The 9847-nt window shown below is 42.6% G+C and overlaps 1 protein-coding gene across 1 annotated transcript in view; it reads right to left on the minus strand.

Annotated features, from left to right (window-relative positions):
* The window catches only part of plekhh1 (pleckstrin homology domain containing, family H (with MyTH4 domain) member 1), a 37450-nt gene extending 34095 nt beyond the window's left edge, over positions 1-3355 (minus strand). The window contains exon 1 of the mRNA XM_067614125.1: positions 3092-3355. The gene's annotated coding sequence lies outside the window, so the exon portion shown is untranslated. The remainder of the gene's footprint in view (positions 1-3091) is intronic.
* Positions 3356-9847: the final 6492 nt, after the last annotated feature.

Consider the following 9847-nt stretch of genomic DNA (forward strand, 5'->3'; position numbering starts at 1 on the left):
GGTTTGAATAAGCTCTGCTGGGAAACACTGTGGCAAGCCAGGACAGACGAGGCCAAGCCCTCCTCCAGGAGCTAAAACAGCTGGGTGCAAACAAGCCATTTGCTGGTTAAACACTCTCAGCGCCACCATGCTAATTCTCACCGGAACAATTCATTTAGCACTCCTAGCTTGTGTGACATGGAGGGGGGGGTGGGGGGTGTTACAGCTCATGCCAACCGGTGCCAGGAACACTGGCTGAAAAATCTGCAAACTTTCTACTGAGCAGGATGAGGAAGGAAGGCAACCAGAGGTTACGAAAGGCCAACTCTCCTCTCAGCTCACTGCATCAGAGTGCACACGGATAAAATCAACCCCACAATACTAGCCTGTCAAGAATGAGGTCATTTTACACTGTGTGCGTAGGAGTAATGTAGCCCAATGCTTAAAAGAGAGATTTAAACAGGAGTCATTTTCTCCTCTCGCATGGACATAACCCTCCATTGTGGCACGGTTTATAGAATCGCAGAGGACGCTTTTCCACTGAGTTTACTGTTATATACAATATGATAAATACTATTCTCTTCTGCAATATCTTCTCTGGTGTCTGGCATATGCCAATGCTGGAAACTTTCAGGTGGGAGGAAGGGGGGGAAGGGAGAGTCAAGACAACAAAAACAAGCTGCATGGTAGAGCCATGTTTGGTAACACTTGGGCCACCCAGAGAGGGCAGGAAGGTGCATGGGGGAGCTAAGACCCAGTATGGTGAGTCCTCTCTCCTGGCTGCAGACAGACAGGAAGGCCCTGCGAGCTTCTGTACTTCAATCTAGCTGAAAGAACTTGCACGCAGCCGCGGCCAGAGCAAACACTGGGGTGGACAAATGAATGGAAACGCCACCGCAGTGATCCCAGCCGGATAGTTTCTATGGCTGCCATCGCCGACAACTGGTTTTCATTGAATACACTGACAGTTATACTGTATTATTCCTCAGAATGAGTGAGATTTGATATCCAGCAAGGAGAGTTTTTATTCAAAATGTGAAAGCTATCACATATTGTGTTGAAATTGTTTGCACGTCATGGCGTGTGATGTTTCTGTCTGCATCTTTGCCATTCCTCGCTCAGTAAAGGGGTTGAAGGTGTGTGCTTCTCTGTGGAGGACGGAAGGAGCACATGTTCAAGTCTCAAGTCAGTCCTTCCATTGACTAGAACCTCCTTAATCACCACATATTCAAACACACACTCCCCGACCAGTCGTAACTCTTCAGCGCTTGCTTACCAGAGTGGAGACAGACCCAGATGGAGATCCACACAGAAACAGATTGGAAACAGACACACGTACACACACTACCGACACACTGCTGAGCATGCAGCTGTGGTGATGTAAGTGATTAGGTGGTTCAGTGATATCATCCCCACCAGACATTTCAAATCCCCGCTGTTGTTGTCTCTGCCGAGATCCAACTTGGCTTCCCCACATTCTGGCATCTCCCCCCCTTAAATAAAAATGACTCCCATCAGACAGCACGGGAGCATGTGTGTAAATCTGGGTCAGTCGCTGCAGAGTCGTGTCAGTGTGGCAGATCTCTGTGTGTACAAAAGGAGACAAAGACAAATTATCTGAGAGCACGAGGAGTCAAGTATGGGTGCGTTAAATATTGCCTTATCTTCTCCTCGGCGGCCCCTATATGTTTAACAAAGGGGACCTCTGTCGACTCCCATCCGGTCAAATATAGGCCTCACACTTGTTTAAATTAGCTCCTCACTATTTTGGTCGCATTTTACAACTACAGCGAGGACGTATTCCTATAAATAAAAGTGAGAAAATATCCATTGCAGCTACACATTTCTTAACCTTTGACCATATTCTTGGAAAACAGAAAGGTTAATGTTATTGGATAAATAAGGAGAATGTTTTAAAACTTTATAAATAACAGCATTTGCCCTAGTTTTTATTGTTATCTTGTAATAAGTCACATTCAAAAGGGGAAGTTTAACTGATTTAAAACACCACAGAGGGCAATGGAAGTCTTCAGCCTACTTTTAAAAGTCATTTTAAAGTTATCCTCCTTTCATTTATCATCTTATCTTGTCTCACTCCCCCTCCTCTTTCTCTATGCCTCACCTCTCCTCCTCCTTCCATCCTCCTGCGCTTCTTTCCTCTCCTCCTGCAGCACCTTTCCCACCCTCCCCCCTTTCTCCCCCCTCCTTCCGTCTTCCCCCCCCGCCCCCTCTACATCCTCCTACCTTTGTGCAGCAAGCAAACCTGCAGCTCTCTCCCAGCGCAGGTTAATGACAGGCCTCAGCAAAACTGACCACACTCATTATCAGCCTCAGACTTAAACACAGGCCCTGACATTCCTCTGTGCTGAGGTGTAAACATCAACCTCTGCAGCTCTCCTGTCCTGCACACACACTTTTGACTCTCTGACAGCACTGCAGGGCATGAAGAAAGGCTTTTGTCTCTGAATGTGGCGTGACTTATAGCCAGAGACAACCTTAACCGTAAAGTGTGGGACATAATATATATCTTCTGTTCAAATATCAGCTTTTGAGAGGGTGTGAAATAACAGCTTTGGCAGCTGCTGAATGGGTCAGATTGATGTACAGTATGGAGCATCATGATTTCTCCAGATGCAGAAAATGATGAATAACTGTGCATGTGTGTAATCTTAAATCCAGCAGGCAGACATAAACGCTCACACACATTCCTGTAAAGTCATGAAAACATAATTAAACTTTTTTTTTGTCTTACTTCACATATATGTGAAGTAATATAGCTTCAATAAATGTTATTATATCTACTCCAAGGGCAAGCAGGGGCCAAGATTTTGTCCAAAAAAGGCCACAAGGAACAGGTGTGCCAGAAGCGCACTGCTTAGTAGAATAGTAGCGACCATAAAACCGTCCGTCAGCAGAAAAAAAAAAAGGTTCAACCAGGCATCAGACATCTCTCAAAATACACAGCTGCAGCTGCGTCTTTTATCCCAAACAGCCTCCCGCGTCTTGGTTATATTTATCCTTTGTGCATGTGCGTTAAAATCAGTGCGTGATTTGGTGGGAGCAAAAAGGTAAAGCGGTGCTTCTATAGCGGAGTCCTTCACTTCTACTTTACCTTGTGACTTTGTTGTCTCTCTCCCCCCCCCCAAACCTCAGTCGGCTTTCTCCGCTCACGGACACCTTCCCCGGTAATTCGTCGCAAATCGGCTCATAACTTCTTCCTCATTCCATCGACTTTCTCTTCGCTTTTCACTCTTCACTCATTCATTTCTTTTCGGCGTTTTAACGCCTTGTGTCGCTCCGTCCCGTTGCTGTCCTTCGCTTTCTCTGGAGCGCAGAGTTTAGTGGGACTCACTCACTCTCAGCTCCATTCAACAGACTCATCCCATATTCCTTTAAAGGGCCCAATGCAGGATCAAATTTCTCCAGGAGTCAGGGCCCCCCCTTATGTGCAGGAGCTGCTCAGGATATTGCATTAAGGCTGGTTTGGGTTTTCCCTCAGGATGTAAACACAGTCTTGTGAAGATTTCTTTGAGCTCTGTTGCCCTACATAGCTTCATACAGAACCAGACTTTACTTTATAGGTTGGAGACATTAAAGAGCCCATCCAGACATGTTTTAAGACATATAAAATAATCTGCTTTGAATAATAATTGTATATAATATGATTTTACCACAAAAAGTTAAATGAAAAGTCCTTTACTTACTGAACAATCCTGAATGTATGAATATGCAAATATTTTTCATTTCAAAAGTTTAACTGCTGGACACAAGATGTTTCCTACTTCACTGTAAAGTCTATTCTCAGTGTTTGTGCACTGGAGGCTTCAAGTTTCCACATCACACTTATGTAAATTGCATACTTGACAACAGCTGGCTTCCAAATGAGTTGCAATGAGGTAAAAAATCCTGCTCGTAGCTCCACTCAAAAAAATATGTTTTGCTTTTTGTTTCTTCAGTTGGATGTTTGAGCTTCACTGTGCAGAATGATGTATTTACAAAGTCGGACACTAGAAGGCTGTTTTCACATACATCTGCTGAAGGAGGAGAAGTTCATCTGTGCTCATCAAAAATCTGGGTTTACAAGCATGATTTGTTACATCACAACTAGTTTGGAGGCGAATCCTGGTGGAAATGTATAAGAAGATGCAATTTTAAGGATTCCAATGAGGGAAGTTGACTTTGTTTGTGTGGGAAAAACCATAGTAGACACATATCATTATTCCAATCAGAGTAGTATTTCTATATCTTTCAACATGTCTGGAGGGGATCTTTAAAATCAGATATAGGGTGAGCACATAGAAAACAAGCAGTGCACATACATCATTCTGCATAATGAAGCTCAAACATCCAAATTGAAGAAAATAATAAGCTTTAAATAAATGGGAGGCTTTCAATAATTGAGATGTGTGATTTCAAGAATTTAAAGACCACCATGAGTGAGCATCGAGAAGTCCAACTTTAAGGTTTTAAGTAGCCTAATTACAGTATGTTTGTTTATTGGCAAGGTTGGCAGGCTGGGCTTTACTGGAATCAAAAGTTGTTAAACCACTGTGTGGAGCTTTGTAACTATAATGAATCATTATCTGGGTAGTAAAAGAATTGTGAGGGGATAATTTGGGAAGGTTGAGACTCACAAAAATGTAAGTGCGTTCAGGTCTCAGATCCCCTTTAGAGCCGTGGCCTTCATTCCCCAAACCTCGCAAGGATTCCCTCAAATGTCAGAAATAGTTCAGCATCAAGCTGCGTTAATCAGCTGTGTAGTTTAGAGACAAATGGGGACTAATCAAAAAAGCAGACTCGTGGCCCTGGTGGGAAGATCGGTTTCCTCTCTTCGCACATCTCCATCTGGAACATTTTATAATGTCTGTCTGAGCATTTGAGTTGTTGCATGTTACACCCAAATAAATAATTCACATTATTTTTTTATTTTAGGGTTACTTATACATCCACACAGCACCAGATATTAAGTCATACAACAGATCTACAACATCGTCTCAAGTTTTTCAGCATAATCACAAAAAAGTTTTTAGTTTGCGTGTTAATGTAACAAGCATGCAGTGGTGTGACACGCCCTGCTGAGTCCGCTGAAGTCAGTCCCAATGCACAAATACAGAGCGCATGCATGAAGACAGAAACAGACACAGGCCGACAGAGAATACACACAAATAACCGCAGGTATTCCTGAGCTGCTGGACCGTGTGAAAAGTGGACAGGGATGCTGCGTAACTTGGAGATGAGAACAGATTTTCACCTGAAAGCAACACAAACTCGCACTCGGTGTACAATATTAGTGTACAGAATGGGTTTTCTGACAGTGTTGGGACATTAGTTCTGTGTTTTCTAGCATGTCATGATGTTGCCTTTTGACGCCACATTAGTATACCATTCACAGCCTCATTTGTGCATTGCTCTGGACAAAAGCATCAACCAATATATTGCATCTAAATAATGTATATTGCATCTATTATATCCTACTTGATGGTGGCAATAATCGCCACATAGCCTAGACAACTTGAATGTCAATTTAAGACGTTTAGTGACCTAATTCCATTGTGGATTATCAGTGAAAATGACCTTGAGTGGATTGAAGTGGTGATTTGAGAGTTGTTTGACCATTCAAAATGCTGATATGGCTCTGGGTACCTGTTCAAAACTATCAGAAGTATTTAAGTGAGTATGATGGGTGTGAATTTCACAAGAACACTGTTCACATTGCAGAGAAGCACACTCCGCACTCACTTACGTTGTGTGTATCTTGAATTTTTTGATATGATTAACCGCACCTTTGTGGGGGAAAGAGCTTTCAAATTCCATCCTGGAAAAGGTCAGTTTGCAACTGGGAGGAGTGAGTTTACAGCAGGGAATTTCGGTGCTATAGCCGGCCAGGCTAAAGGCTCTGCCTTGTGTTGCACAATAAGTCAGTGCCTCAGTGCTCTCAGTCAAAACAACTGGTGTCAGGCCTACATGGTTTACATGCCTATTCTCGGGCACGGCTGCCAGTGCAGTGAGGGGGAGGCAGGACAGTGGAGAGGGAGCTTAAGGCCAGTTTCACCAAGTGTTTGCAGATTAATGGGAGTTCTTACAGCTATTTAACCTCCAGAGCTGTGTGGTGACCCAGACTGTGACCGGGTCACTGAGCAGGGCTAGGGACCAAACTCTTATACCAGCTGAGATGAAGTGCTGGATGACAGCGCATTCAGACAAAACATACGGAAAGCACAACATACTGTACTCTCAATCAGAGAGGCAAACACCAGTAAGACCTTTAAATCAAGACTGAAAACCTATTTATTTTCACTCGTTGAATCATTTAAACCTGATTGTAAAACCAATAATTTCCTAAGTATTGGTTTCTGTCCTGTTCTGATTTTTTTGAAATTTCATTTATACCTATTGTACTGTGTTTTCATGTGTTTAAATAAACTTACTTACAGACATCAGATTGGAGAGAAAAGATGATGGTTCGGTGACTGAAACTGTCTTTAATTGTTCCTTACTGTTCTATTTTGCAACATGTGTTTAGACATATGTCAGCGGAGAGCTCGTTCTTCTTTCTTGCTCCGTCTGCCCGGGCACGTGTAGCACTTTAAAGCAAGAGAAGTATTCAATTTATTCTAGTCGACGTTGCTTACAACAAGGCAATAACCATTTATAGCGAATGGTTATACAGTTAGATGTGGCAGAAAAGGCTCTGCTCTTTGAAGGAGCTCCCAAACAATCCAGCAGCAACGAGGATTCTGCTGAGAGAGCTAATCCCTCCTCAATAAACACAAACATTGAATCAACAATAACAAAAACATAGTGCGTAAGGAGGAGGTTGGGGTGGAGGAAGCGAACGGCGTTGGCATTACCGTAAGTATCAGCAAAGTATCAGAGAGAAGCGTCTGCATATAGTGGCTGCATTTAACAACTACATGAATATAGTTTGGATATTACTTGTCAGCTGATATCCACACGCAGCTGTGAATGAGTCAGTGATTCTGCAGTGGTTGCCTAAACTAAGGTTACGGTCCATGTTGGTTGAAATCTTAGAACGGACAATTAAAAAATTGTACTTTGTGTTAACTATAAGCATTTCTGCATGGCCAAAATGAACATCTTCTGGGCTCACTGTAGGGATCAATTGACTGGTCACGCTGGAGGTAAAACAATCCCCATTCAATGAGAAGCAGCATTACTGGCAGCAATTTTACCATAAATTGAAAGTGAGAAGAAAATAAGAAAAATATGGAGCCACAGATGGGAAGATGCAGACAATATGTTTGGCCTGTTCTGCAGCGATTTCTATCACAGCACACTCTTGACTACAATAGCCACAACATGTAAAATATCACTCCAGTAATATTAAAACAGTGCAGCTTATAACGGATCATCTGAGAGCAGCTGTGTGGGAATTTGGTTCGCAGAAATGCTAAAACTGCGAGGTAAATGACAGAAATCCATCCAATCATCCTAAAAAATGCTATTTTTGCACATCTGGTTACATGCTTAACTGTATTTCATTGGTTGCGTACTTGTACCCTGCACAATGACAATACAGTTGAATCTCTTCTAGCCATATTGTTGGTTATTTGGCCAATTAATCCGGTGTTGTGACTCCCCAAAAACTGAATGTCTAACGACAACCGACCAGGTAGAAATTCTCCAAGATTCTAAAATTATTTGGGGTGTAAATCTGGCTTAATCCATACATCTGCCTGCCTTTAATTAACCTAAACATTCTCAGTCCACGAAGCTCTGTGTCTTGCGTGCTCCAGTAGTATCTTAGATTAGACCACGTTGCTTTTGAAAAAGTTGTCTCCGCTGACAGGAGTCTGACTCAGGTTCAAAGAGACAGACGGTACACTGACACAGATTTGTCAAGACTGTTTAGTTTTAAAGTTCCATAAGCCACAATAAAACAAGGAAAATCTGCGTTCAGTTTTCATATCCTTCATGTCCAAATGGAACAGGCTGCAGGAAAAACTCAACGTAGACTCAGTCATTCCACTCTCACATTTTAAAGCCATAATTTTAGCAAACACAGCACTTGAAAGTACATGTTTTTATGATGACTTTGCTTGCTTTGCATTTTTTATTTGACCAAAACTGCTTTAATTTGAGTTATGCTTTTGTTTTTTAATGTGTTTACTTCATTTTCTTGTATTTTGCATATTTTCAGTACCGTAATTCAGTTTTAATTGACCTTGTACTGAAAAATAACCCTCCCACGACATAAATAAGGATGACTGAATTCACATAATAAAGGTTGGTTGACTGACTATTGACCCATCTCCTACACTGACACTTCTCTGCGGCTGTTGCTCAGTCACTTGTCTTGCCCCTCACACAACACTGAAACAGAGCATTGCCCCTTTTCTTCCTCGCATGTTGACTGACTATTTAACTACTGGGGATTTTGTTAGGCTAACAAATAGGTCTCCTTCTCCCTCTCTGATGTCCTTTGAGCATTTTATTGCCATTTGGCCAGCCGCGCTGGAACCACAGAGGGAGTGGAGCATGATGGAAACTCCATATAAAAAGAAAATAAACCAAACTCACTTTAACAGCAACATTGCGAGAGAGAGGACAGTGCTTGAGACGAGAGATGCAAAGAATAACACGTTTGACACGGGGGGAGGTGGTGAACATACATTTATGAGTTTTTATGGAGGAAAAAACTACTCACCATTTCATTTTTCCCCCCTCTGTGATAACAAGATCGTTAACTCCTCTCCCCTTTGCCTCTTTCTCCTCTCTATTTCTTTTCAACGCCGTGCTTCCTCTCGCTCCGTGTGTGGTCTGCTTGATGAGCAGCACTATGGTTTCAAGTTAACAAAAGCGAGTGTTGCAGGTAGGGGTCATCTCTCCTCCGGCCACTACTGTGAAAGGAAATAGTAGAAACAGCCTCCAGGTTTTTACGCTCAAATGCCACGCTATGTGACTCAACACTGGGCATGTGTAATAGACATTAAAGCAGGGGTTTGGGCTGGCATTGTGCATACTGTCAACATCATCCGCACTCAGGAGCTATTGGAAAATATGTCTGGTGAGTGAGATGTAAAGCAATGCCTAGTGACAGTGGCTTTGGAGGCAGACAGTGTGAGTGTGGTCAGGCAGTGATCCTTAAATCACAGGTCCGAGGAGTGATGACTGTTTAGCCACTTCACAATAACAATCATTTCATAAAGCTGCACGTGGGACTGCATGCGTGTGTTTGTCTCTAAAAGACATAAGTGCTCTGTGTATACATAAGCATGTGCGCCTGCATGTGAGTTTATGCGTGTCTGTGTGCAAGATGAAGTCCTGTAAAGATCTAAATTACAACGCAGGATCTCGTGGTCATGCTTTGCAGCAATTTACTATAGGTGATCCAGCCAGAGTGTTTACAATGGGTTGGAGTGCAAATCGCAGCCAACCCACAAACCACCAGACCACAATTGTTGAATATAGTTTTCCACCCTGACTGAAGCTGTGAAACTAGCCACGTTCCCGTCCTGCGGTCACAAATTCACAGCTAAAGTCAAAAGAGATTTCACTCTGACAAGCCCTGATTGTCATTTCTGATAAGTTTAGAGCTCTATCCTCTTATTGGATTATGCAACTGGGAGTTTAACTTCCCCTCTGAGAAACCATATATGTGCATAAAAGGGAAGACCACTCTGTCTTGCTGAGGGACATTTAGAGGAGGAAGGGATTCAACCTTCTAATCTTGCAGCTATGGGGTGGTCTCATTTACACCAGACTATCCTAAAAAGATGTTGTGCAGCTGTCATAGCACAGAATGCTCAAAGGAGTAGTTTGGATAACATAAATAACATTTTAGGAAATACACTTGTTCGCCTTCTAGCGGAGAGTTAGATGAGAAGATACTCCTCTTGTGCCTGCA

The sequence above is a fragment of the Thunnus thynnus genome, chromosome 16 (genome assembly GCF_963924715.1).
Source record: "Thunnus thynnus chromosome 16, fThuThy2.1, whole genome shotgun sequence".
NCBI lineage: Eukaryota > Metazoa > Chordata > Actinopteri > Scombriformes > Scombridae > Thunnus > Thunnus thynnus.